At 52.0% G+C, this 12214-nt stretch overlaps 1 protein-coding gene across 1 annotated transcript in view; it reads left to right on the forward strand.

Moving 5' to 3' along the window:
* Positions 1 to 12214, forward strand: part of ADCY1 (adenylate cyclase 1) — a 113177-nt gene that overhangs the window by 19991 nt on the left and 80972 nt on the right. The gene's annotated exons all lie outside the window — the stretch shown is intronic.

Raw genomic sequence — 12214 nt, forward strand, 5'->3', positions numbered from 1 at the left:
GCGGGCTTGCAGGAGGGGAAGGGAGGGGAGGGGAGGGGAGAGTGAGGGCCCTGCTCTGAAATGCAAACACCCTGCCTTAGAACCCGTGTCTGTCCAGCAGCCGGGCTGTGTTGTTCTGGGCAGGACCTGTTGGCTGCACTGCTTTGCTCCGGAGTCAGGGGCTGGCGGGCCCTGTCTGCTGTTTGCAGATCCGACACCATGTAGATCAGTTCCTCTTCAGTGCAGGTGGCGGGGTGTCCGGTGCCTGGAACCACCCCCCTGGAAGGGGGTGCTCATCCTTCCCCTCCCCTTGTGGCTTAGAACTGACAGCTTCTGTGTGTGGAGGTAAATCTAGAGGAAAGTACAACCACTGTGGCTGGAAACCCTGAGTTGTTAACCTGGCGTTCTGCTCCTGCCCCAGCGTCTTGAAGCTGGGACTGTTGGAACAGCTCTGTAGCCCTTCCTGGGGCAGCCCCTGGAGACACGGTGTGGGAGAGGGTGGGCGGCAGCCGTCTGCTGCATGGATGCTTACTCAACTTCTAGAAGGCTCTCTGCCGTACTTGGAAACAGCTATGTGTGTTGTCCGTGTCTCCGAGGAGGACTGCTTTGGGAAGGACTTGGGGGTGCGGAGACCCCCCCCCCCCCTTCCCACCAGATCAGCTCCTGCGCAGGGTCGTGGCCGAGTCCCAGGAGGCGGTGATCCACTGAGCTCACTGAGGGCAGTGGAGGCCGACATCCAGGACCCAGGACCTCCCCCGCCCCCCCCACCGAAACCAGCCACATTCCCTGTTTCCAGCCCCACGTGTCCCGAGCCACGGCTCAGCAGAAGGTTTGGGTGCACAGATCCCCAAGTTCAAAGACTGAAAGGATGCATTGGGTCTTTTAACAAGGGTCTTCTGCCTTCAGAAAAAAACGTCCAAAGTTGGGTCTTTGAACTAGGAAAGCCGAGGAACACGAAGAAGGGCCTCGGGGACAGTTAAGTGGCTGCAGATGAAGCCAGGTTAAAAATAGATGCGAGGGACATACTCAGGGTGAGTAGACGCCAGGATATCTGAAAACCTGGACGAAACGCACAAGTTCCCAGAAGGGTCTCTGCTATGGAAACTGATTCGAGAAGGAAAACAAGGATTTGGGAAGCCCATGGCCACTAAAATGTGTTGATGTGGCATCAGAAGTAAGACGTCAGGCTGCAAGCCCCATGTGAGAGCCGACCGGGCGTGCGGAGAAGGCACCATTCCAGCCCTGATTGTCCCGGGTCAGCACAGGACAGTCCTCCTGAGTCTCAACACACAGGGCATACACACACGCGGGGGCGGCCCTGGTTCCCAGCACCGTGTTCACGGGTGTGGCTGCCTGGATGCCTTTTGTCTCCTGGAGCCCAGTGGGGAGTGGGTTTCATCTGGACCCCTTGGCACATCAGTGTGCAGTGCGTGGGGTTGAGGCCGGCCAGGGACCAACACTGCCCTGTGTGTTGTCCCCATGACTGCCCAGATACCGGGGAAGCAGAGCCTGGGCCACAGCGCTCCTCCCTGACCCCACACAGCGCTCCTCCCTGGACCCCCCATAGCAGAGCCCAGGCCATGGTGCTCCTCCCTGACCGCACCCCCACCCCCGCTGCCCCGCAGCAGAGCCTAGGCCACGGTGCTCCTCCCTGGGCCCCCCAGCAGAATCCAGTCGGGCCCCCCAGCAGAGCCCGGGCCACGGCACTCCTCCCTGGGACCCCCTAGCAGAGCTCGGGCTACAGCACTCCACCCCAGGTCCTCCAACACCCTTGGCTCAGGCCGGCGGCACCAGACCTTCTGACTTGGGCAATGCTGCAGGGGCAGCAAAGGACACCCCCATTCCCCCTGCCGTCAGCCAGCTCTGGAAAGCAGACCTGCTCAGCTTTCCTTCCTGCTTTGTGTGTGGGTACCTCATTGTGGGTGGTCCCATGGGAACAGGGGGCCTCCCTCCTTTCGGCTGGATGCCTCTTTCCACCTGCAGGGAGGCAGGCGCATCCCGCTGAGTTCTCAAAGCCCCTCATGTGGCCTTTTCTCGGTGCACGTGCACAGAGAGCAATGCGGCTGTCTCTTCTTATCGGGACAGTTGTCCTGTGAGATTAGGACCCCACCCTTAGACCTCATTAAGCCTCCTCAAAGCCTCTTCCCCAAATACAGTCACGTGGGGGTTAGGACTTTGACACGCGGGTGTTGAGGGGACACCCTTCAGACCGTGGCATCTGCTGTGTCCGTGTGGAAGTCAGGTGCATGATTTGACAGTGGGGAGAAGCAGGCTGGGCAGCCCTCCTGGGCTTCTCCCCTTTCTGCTCTGTGTCCTGTGAGGTGGGAGGCCCAGTGGGCACCAGGACCAGGTTCTGGGCCTCGTGAGTGGGTCGCTGACCATCCCGGGCTGCTCATCTGCCAGCTCAGGTGGCCCTGGTTACTGGCCTGATTAGGATACATTTATAATAAAAGGGGGTTCTCCGGGTGGGTCTGACCTCCTCACCCAAGTCCTTTGGAAGATGGGTGTTTCCTCTGGCTGGGGTGAGGGGACCTCCGAGGGGCTCTGGGCAGGGGGAGCCCTGGGGGGCCTTGAGATGGAGGGGCCGCGTCCAGGAACCAGCGGCCGCGGTGCCGAGAGCAGACCCGGCCCACAGCCAGCGGGGAAACACGCTCCTCTGACCAGCAGACCAACCTGGTGAATTTGGGGACACCTGAGTGAGCTTGGGGGGGCTCTGCCTCCGAACCCCGGATGGTGCTGTCTGCAGCTGCCTGCCCTGGGCATGGGGGACCACGCAGAGCGGGCCACTCCATGCTGACCACGGTCCCAAGGGAGAAGGTGCCTGGGTTTTAGTTGCTGCGTCTGTGGGAATCACTGGGGAGGGGCCGAGCTTCCTGCCCCACAGAAGTGTCCCCTCCCCCAGTGTCCTCTGAGGCCACTCGGGGGTCCCTGGGGGTCAGCATGGGCCTGGCCCCCCTCCCTCTGCAGCACATGCTTGATTTCTGCTGGTGCAGCCTCAGAGAGAGGCCCAGCTGGAGGCCCCGGTGCTCAGCCGCATCCAGCCAGGCCCTGCACATGTGTGGACAGGCCCTGGGCTGCTGAGCAGCGGAGGTGGGAGGTTCCTCTACTCTGTGTGTCCTGGGCCTGACAGGGGACGTCGGTCAGTCTCTGGCTGCCTGTCATGCACGACCCCTTTACTCCCCACGCAGCCCCTAGCGTATCGGCTTGGCTGGAAGCACACGCTGGACGCATCTGTCTGTGATCTCTTCCTTGTCACGGGGACATGGGGTCGCTACAACCCAGCTGGCATATGAGCATTTCCCCACCAACAGGTCAGCTGACCTAGGGCATCCCACGTTGTGAATTGAACTTATGGGTTCATGAGTAAGTTCTAGAGCTGAGGCAGTTATGGATTTCCTGTGTGGGATGGTCATCCATGGCCCCGCACATCTGAATGTCTGGCCCACACCAGGCTCTGGAGACACCGGGACAGCGGGAGCCTGGTGCACTGTGCATGGGACACAGCTCCAGCCAGTCCTGTGGGGTGGGCCGTGTGGAGGAGTGGGGGGTCCACGGGGCGGGCAGCATGGAGAAGGGGAAACACATCATGAAATATTTGTCTGGGGCTTTGAAGGATGTGTAGGAGTTTTCCGGTAGAGTTGGAGAAGCGGGAGCAGTAGATGGGCATTCGGGCAGCAGAGAGAGGGGTCACAGGTGTTTACGAGGTAGGGCAGGCAGGACGTGAGCTGCAGCTCTGTGTCCATCGGCTTGGGGGTGGGGGTCGGGATGGGGTGGGAGGGCTGCCCGACTGGGTGGTGAAGCTCTGAGGTCTGAGGCTGTCACAGCTGGAGAGTGTGGGGACGGGGTGATAGGCCTCTGAAGGTCACCCTGTAGCTCCCAGGTGGCTTCCCCCCTGCCACCCCCCACAGCCCAGCCGGGAAGCCTGTCTCTTGAGACCCCGCCCCGAGATCAGCCTCCTTGCCCTGGGCCCTGAGCACAGAGGCCTCTGCTCCAAGGGCCCTGCTGTTCCCCAAATTGTGTTAAGTCGTGATCCCAAAGTAACGTATGGCTGTTTATAGAGCGCGTATTTGGTTTGTCATCATACCAAGGAAAATGGGCGTTTTTGATTTCCCACCGTGTGAGGAAATGTGTCAACAGGAAACAGCCCCATTTAAGTGATCTGGGATGACCTCTTAAAGATGTCCGGCTAGTTCCCTGCGCCCTTCAGAAGAACTATAGTCATTAATTCACTTTTTTTTTTTAAATTTTTTTTTTAACGTTTATTTATTTTTGAGATAGAGAGAGACACACAGCATGAACAGGGGAGGGGCAGAGAGAGAGGGAGACACAGAATCGGAAGCAGGCTCCAGGCTCTGAGCCATCAGCCCAGAGCCCGACGCGGAGCTCCAACTCGCAGACCGCAAGATCGTGACCTGAGCTGAAGTCGGATGCTTAACCGACTGAGCCACCCAGGCACCCCTAATTCACTTTTAATTAAAAAAAAAAAAAAAAAAAAAGCCTTACTGATCTATAGCCTACGTACCATCAATTCAGTTTCCAGTTCGAAACAACAAAACGGCTTTCCCGTATTTAGAGTAACCATCGCGACCATCTAATTTTAGAATACTTTCATCACCCAGAAAGAAACTCGTGCCCCTTGGCTGTGAGTCCCCGCCCCCCTCCCAGACCTAGACACCCCCTGGTCTGTGTCCCGTCTCCCTGGTCTGCCTGTTCCGGATGCTTCTGGCAGATGGGGTCGTACGGTGTGTGGCCTGTGGCACCTGGCTGCCCTCCCCGAGTGTTGGGTCGTCGAGGCGCGTCCGCATTGCAGCGCGTGTTGGAGCCGCTCGGTTCCTCGTGGCTGAGTGGGCTCCTGCCGTGGGGAGGGTCTGCGTCCTGCGGTCTGTCTGCGGTTGGTGGGCGTCCTGGTTGTCCCCATTACAGACTGTGCTGCTGAGAACGCTCCCACGGGAGTGTTGGGAGACGGAAGTCATTTCTCTGGGCTGGATGGCCGGGGTGCAATCGTGGGCTCACGAGCTGAGTGTTGAGCTTGGAGGACCGGCCAGGCTTCCCGGCGGGGCGTTGCCATCTTCCGTTCCCACCGGCCACGGACCAGGGTTCTCTTTGTGCCCGGCTTCTGTGTTTTCTCTTGACTGAGCTTTTTAGTTTGAGCTGATCATAGATTCACGTGTAGTTGTGAGAAACCACACAGGCATCCTGGGTAGCCACCACGTTTCCCCACGGCAGGAGGACGAGCCGGTGCAGCCCAGACACAGAACGTTCTGGCGCCATGTGGACCCCCACCTCTCCTCCCCACATCCAGTCTCATGCTGGCAAACACCAGTCTGTTGTCCGTTTCTGTAAATGTGTCATCGCAGGAGTGACTGTATGTGGAATCATACACGTGTAGACTTTCGGGACTGGAGGTCCGGGTTGTTGCTGTATCAGCAGCTCACCCCCTGTATTGTCAGTGGTGTTCCATGGTGTGGATGGACCTCTCAGCTGCTGGAGGACAAATTGATGGTTTCCAGTTTGGGGCTGTCATGGGAAGAGTTGTTGGAATTCCTACAGTTCCTTGTGTGAACGTAAATCTTTGTTGCTGTGGTGTGAACGTCCAGGAGTACCGTTGCTGGGCCGTGTGGCATGTTCTCTGAGAAATTGTGAAGCCGCTTTCCAGAGCGCTCGGATCGCTTTTTACTCCAAGCAAAGCATGAGGGATCCCGTTTCTCTGCGCTCTTGCCGGCAGGTGCTGGTGTCACTGTTTTCTGTTGTAACACTTCTGATAGGTGTGTACTGATGTATCATGGTGACTGTAATTTGCATTTCCCTCGTGGCTGTGATGTTGAACATCTCTTCAGGTGGTTATTTGCCACCTCCGTGTCCTCTTTGGAGAAATGTCTGTTGATGTCTCTGCCCATTTTCTTATTGGATCTATTGATCTATCGATCTATCTATCATCTATCTACGTATTACTATCTAACTGGAGCTATCATCTATCTATGTAATCTATCTATCTATCTATAATCTATCTGTCTAAGGGAATCAGTCTATTTATCTATCTATCTATGTATCTATCTTTCTATCATCTATCATATCAAGCTATCTATCACATCTGTCATCTGTCATATCAATTTATATTTATCTATCATCTATTATTTATCATATCAATCTGTCATATTTATCTATCACATCTGTCATCCATCTGTCATCTATCATCATAATCATCATTATCATCCAACTTTTATTCTTAAGCCATGAGAGTTCTTCATATATTATAGAATATATAATATTCTTTGGCAGGTACGTGGTTTGCAAACATTTCCTCCCAGTGTGTAGCTTGTCTTTTAGTCCCTCTTAACAAGTCTTTTGTGGAGCAAATGCTTCTGATTCTGATGAAGTTGGGTTTGTGAACTGACTCTTTTATGCATTGTGCTTTTGGTGTCCAGTCCTAGAACTCTGTCTGGCCCTATATCCCAAGGATTTCTCTTAAGTTTTTCTAAAAGTTTGAAAGTTTATATATGTTTTTACATAGAACTGTATGATCTATTTTGAGTTAATATTTGCATAATGTGTGAGTTTTAGATCAAGGTTCATTTTTTTTTTTTTGCCTGTGGGTGTCTATTGTCCATCGGTTGAAAATGCTATATGTCTTCCATTGCCGTTTTCCCCAGTTTTATTGAGATATAATCAACATAACGTCGTATAAGTTTAAAGCATACAACATACATGATATACGTATAGGTCATGAGATGATGACCGCAGTAAGTTTAGTTAGCATCCTTCACCTACCATAGTTACAGGTTTCTTTTTTCTTGTGATGGGAATTTAAGACCTACTCTCATCAGCTTCCAAGTGTACAATATGGTTAACTACAGTCATCGTTCTGTGTATCACATCCCCAGAACTTACTTATTTTATAACTGGAAGTTTGTACTTTTTGACCACCCTGCTCCCTGTGCCCATTTTGCCCACTCCCCCACTCTGGCAACCACCTAGTCTGTTCTTTGCATCTCTGAGCTCAGTTTTTAAAGATTCCACATGTAAGTGAGACTATACAGTGTTTCTCTTTCTCTGACTTACTTCACTTAGCATAATACCCCTTAGGTCCATCCATGTTGTCACAAATGGCAGGATTTCCTTCTATTTATGGTGGAATAATGCTCCATCGTATGCGGGTACCATATTTTCTTTACGCATTCGTCCATCGATGGACACTGAAGTTGTTTCCACGTCTTGGCTGTTGTAAATAATGCTGGATTGTATGGTAGTTCTGTACACCTCCTCCACTGAACTGCTTTTCTGCGGTTGTCAAAAATCCGTTGTGTGTATTTGTGTGAGTCTATTTCTTGGGCCTGTGTTGTGTCCCATTGCTCTATGTGTTTATCCTTCCACATGGTCTTGGTTAATGTGGCTGTATAATAAATCTTGAAATCAAGTAGAGTGATTCCTTCCACTTTGCTGTTCTTTTTCAGAAGGATTTTAGTTGTTATTGTTTCTTAGCTTTTCTATATAAGTTTTAGAATAATCTGCCCTATAGCTACTAAAATCTTTGCAGGGATTTTGATAGGATCTGTGTTAAGTGGAGAATTGACATCTTTACTGTACTGAGTCTCCCAGTCCACGAACATGGTATGTCTCCCCATTTATTTGGATCTTCTTTAAGTTCTTTAACCAGTGTTTTGTGGTTCTCAGCATGCAAGTCCTGTACATGTTCTGATATGTTTACCCCTATCAATTCCATTTTTTGAGTGATTGCAAGTAAGATTGTAATTCTTTTTAATGTTTATTTATTTTGAGAGAGAGCATGTGCATACAAGCAGGGGAGGGGGAGAGAGAGAGGAAGAGAGAGAAGCCCAAGCAAGCTCTGTACTGTCAGCATGGAGCCTGATATGGGGCTTGATCCTATGAACTGTGAGATCCTGACCTGAGCTGAAATCGCGAGTCTAATGCTTAACTGACTGAGCCACCCAGGCTCCCTGAGATTGTATTTTTTATATCAATGTCCACGTGGTCATTCTTAGTATGTAGAAATACAACTGCTTTTTGTACGTTGATATTGTATCCTGCAACTATCTACTTTGCTTGTCATCATTCTTTGCTTGTTCTACCAAGTTTTTCTGGGGAGAGGGTATTGTTTTGTTTGTTATTATTTTTGTTCTTTTGATGTTTTACTTTGGTATGGTTTGCAGAGTCCTTCATATTTCTCATATGGACCATCAGGTTATCTGCAAATATTTGTAGTATTATTTCTTCTTTCCAATATGTATGCCTTTTATTTCCTTTTTACCTTGTTTCATGCACTGTACTTTCTAGTGCTATGTGTTGAATAAAAGTGGGAAAAGCAGACATCCTTGGCTTGCTCCTGGTAAAAGCATTTAGGGTTTCACCATTAAGTGTGATATTTGCTATAGGCTTTTTCTGGTGGTTCTTTATCAAGATGAGGAAGTTACCCTCTCTTCCTATTTTTCTGAGTGTTTGTTTCATCAGGAATTGATGTTGAATTTCGTCAAATTCTTTTTCTGAATAAATTGTGATGGGATTAAAACGTTTTTTAAATTTGAGCATAGATCATAATTGCAGCGTAACTACAGTGTGCAACAGTGTATGTACAATGTTACATTAATTTCTGGTATAGAACATAATGATCTGACGTGTATGGTTATGCTATGCTCGCCACAAGTGTAGATATGTGACTTTTATTCTATGTATGTTGATATGGTGTATAACATTGATTGATATTTCAATATTGGACTGGTTATGGTGTGTCTCCTGATGAAATTTGGGTCAGTTGTTGGTATGTATTGCTGACATGCTAATATTGTGTTAAGGGTTTTTACTTCCATGTTCTTTAGGGACATTAGTCTGTATTTTTTTTTTAGTCTTAGTCCGGTTTTGGTGTCAGATAATATTAACTTTCTATAATGAATTGGGATGTGTTTCCTCAGTATAAGGTGATATCTCACTATGGTTTTAATTTGTATTTCCCTGATGATTAATGATGGGCATCTTTTTATGCACCTGTTGGCCATCTATGTGTCTTTTTGGAGAAATGTATAATCAGATTCTCTGCTCATTAAAAATTTTTTTTTTAACATTTATTTATTTTTGAGACAGAGACAGACAGAGCGTGAGCATGGGAGGGGCAGAGGGAGAGAGGGAGACACAGAATCCGAAGCTGGCTACAGGCTCTGAGCTGTCATCACAGAGCCTGATGCGGGGCTTGAACCCACAAACTGTGAGATCATGACCTGAGCCGAGGTCAGATGCTTAACCAGCTGAGCCACCCAGATGCCCCTAAAATTTCCATTTGATTCTCTTTTGCATCTTCTATTTCTTTGCTGGAGGTTTTTTGTTTTTGTTTTTGTTTTTTCATTTTTTCAAGTGTGTTTGTGGTTATTTGTTAAATTATTCTTACAATAGCTGTTTTCAAATGTTGTTAGTTATTCTAACTATTCTGTTAATCTTGGTGCTGTTGTCTGTGGGTTGTTTTCATTCATTTGTTGAGAATGTTCTGGTTCTTGATCAGAACCTGGATGCTGGGGTATTATGTGTGAGAGTCTGGGTCTTTGTTTGGCCCTTGTGTTTTGGCTGGGTTTCCGCGACGTGGCTTGCCAGGGAGGGGCTGCCACCTTGATACTTCAGGAGGGGCTGCACGACGGGCCTCTGTTGGGACTTGTGAGCTCTCGGTCTGCCCCGACTCCAAGCAGCAGGGTGTGCGTGCTCCCAGCCAGAAGGGCCAGGTTCCTGGTACCCTTGTGTGGTTGGTGCCCCCCTCACACCTGGCGGAGAGTGGAGGTGTGTGCAAGTTTTGGCGGTCTGCCTGGAGTAGGGTGATTGCTGTCTATGGTTTTCTTCTCGTGTGGCCGCCCCCATCCTGGTCCTTTGGCCGGAGAGAGCTGGGTTTTGGGGAGCATGCTGTGATGCCTGCTGGGGGCATTTCTGGGCCACCCCGGCTCCAGCTCTCAGTCTGGGGTACGTGGCAAATGGAGAGACTGAGGCCTCACCTCTGAGCTGCTGCTTGGTCCCCACATCTGTGCCTCCTTCCCTATGCCTTTCAGAGTCTTCTGATGCCTTTCACGTGTGGTGCCCGGGACTTCAGTGCACGTAGCGGGGGTGGGAGTGGTGAGTCTGGAAAGTACTTGTGTGTCTCCTGGAAGCAGGGTCCTCACAACTGTTACGTACATATCGAATGTTTTTAAAGAAGCATACACGTATTTTAAGTCACATTTTGATAGCCGAGATAAGTGTACCAAAGTTTGTAGGAGGCTGGGATACTTTGTATGATCCGTATTCATAAATTTGTCCCTTTGATTTCTGGCCTCGTATTTTATTTTGCTGCTTATAACGTATCAGTGTTGTCTGCTTCTGAAGCCGTGTTGTTGCTGCTTGGGGCTTTAGGGCTTCATTTGAGACTGGATGTGGATTTCAGGGAGGATCCGTATGATGTCAGGCAGCGACTTTGTCCCAGGTTTTGCTGTTTTTAACTGGGGATGGGTGCTTGAACTTGCCAGATGGCGTTCTGCTCCCTGTGGGAAAGGTTGTGCGCTCTCCCTCTTGGTTATGTGTGTTGGCTCATTAATCTCGCGGGGGAGCTGGGCTGATGCCTAGCCTTTGGTGGGAAATGCATTTCCTGTGACAATGGCTTATGCAAGCGAGAGCATTCCTGTCCCCTCATATGTAGATTGCAGGGAGGCCCCTTATGGCTAATGTGGCAGAGCTGACCCACGCAGCCCTTACCACCCAGTCTCCTCTGGTAACTGGTCTGCCATTGTTAATATGGGGACCTCATCCTCATTAATCAAGATGGCAGGTAGAGATCCAGCCATCATGCCTATATCCCCAGCAACAGACAGGCTGTCTATAAGGAACATTCCAGAAGCTCTCACGTGGCCATTTGGACCCTATCTCACTGGCCACTTCTGGCCACAGTGGGAGGCTGGATGATGTAGTGTGTATTTCAGGTCGTCAGGCCTAGGTATCAGTAAGGGGCTAGACAGTTGTGCTAGGGGTAGAGAAGGGCTCTGGGGACAGTGGCCGGCTCTACCCTGGCATCTCTCCCAACACCCAGCACCTGGTACCACGTCTTTCCTGTCTCTGCCTTTCCGGGTCCTCCTGTCCCGTTGTAGGTGCAGGTGAGGGACCTGAGCACACCCGGAGGTATGGCAAGTGTGGTGGGGAGTGGGGCCCCGCGGCGCTGCAGCCCTTCTCAGAGCACCTGCCGCCGTCCCTGTGACGGGATGGGGTTCGGCTAGGGCCGAACCGACCATCCCAGGGGCAGAGCAGGGATGCCGGGCCACACTGCCGTCCTTTCCAGGGACCCTCGTGCAGGGCATTTGGGGGTAGTGCCCACTGAGTCCCTGGATGTGGCTTGGCCACCCAGGGGGCCCAGGGGTGTGGGGCCCTGTGACGCTGGGCCTTCCCCGGAGAGAATGCGAGCTGCCCTGTGTTCTTGGTGCCTTCCGTGGGTGGCCTTCCGTGGTGTCTGGCTCCTTGTGTTTCCCCGCCTTGTGCCTCGGGGCATCTCCAGAAGCTTCCGGGTGTGCTCATGTTGCTGCTGCTGCTGCCCCTGTGGTGGCCCAATGAGCCCCTGCCCGAGCTCCCTCACCTCTCACATGGCCTCACCCCAGCGGCCCCTCAGCTAAGGAAGGGGTCAGCGTCCACCCAGCCAGGCCTTGGTCACACACCCGCTCCCACAGCCCGGGCGGTGGCCTTTTTGTCCCTGGGGCTGTGCTCGCAGGCTCAGCCTGGACACTTCTGTGTCCCCTCCGAGGCCCGTCTCCCCAGGTGACCAATGTCGAGAGTGGCCACGGGCCGCGGCACTGTTGTGATGTCCCTCTTCTGCATCGGAGTCTGTCCAGTCAGCAGCTGTGTGGGTTGGCCTCGGGGTGGTGCTGGGCCTCGCTCAGGACACAGGGCTCGGGCACAGGCTCCAGGGCCAGGACTGTGACAGGCGTCGTTGACACAGGCTTAGCTCCACGCGGGACCTCCTGGCGCCAGGTCTGGCCTTCCCCCTGGAAGTCTACACAGAGACACATTACCTGGGGGGACTTTGCAAGGGCCTGCAGTACTTTTTCCTGGACATGTGCCCTGCTCTGTGGAGTCTGGAGCGAGAGGGGTGAAGCCCTCCCAGCCCCAGAGGTCTGGTGGGCTCTGTGACTGCTGTCACTGCTGCTTCAATGGTTCTCCTGAGGTGGTTGCATGGGACTGTGGCTGCTGCAGTCAGGGACGTGGCCTCACACACTGCAGAGTGGAGTGG

Source organism: Panthera onca, chromosome A2 (genome assembly GCF_046562875.1).
Source record: "Panthera onca isolate mPanOnc1 chromosome A2, mPanOnc1 haplotype 2, whole genome shotgun sequence".
In the NCBI taxonomy this organism is placed as follows: Eukaryota; Metazoa; Chordata; class Mammalia; order Carnivora; family Felidae; genus Panthera; species Panthera onca.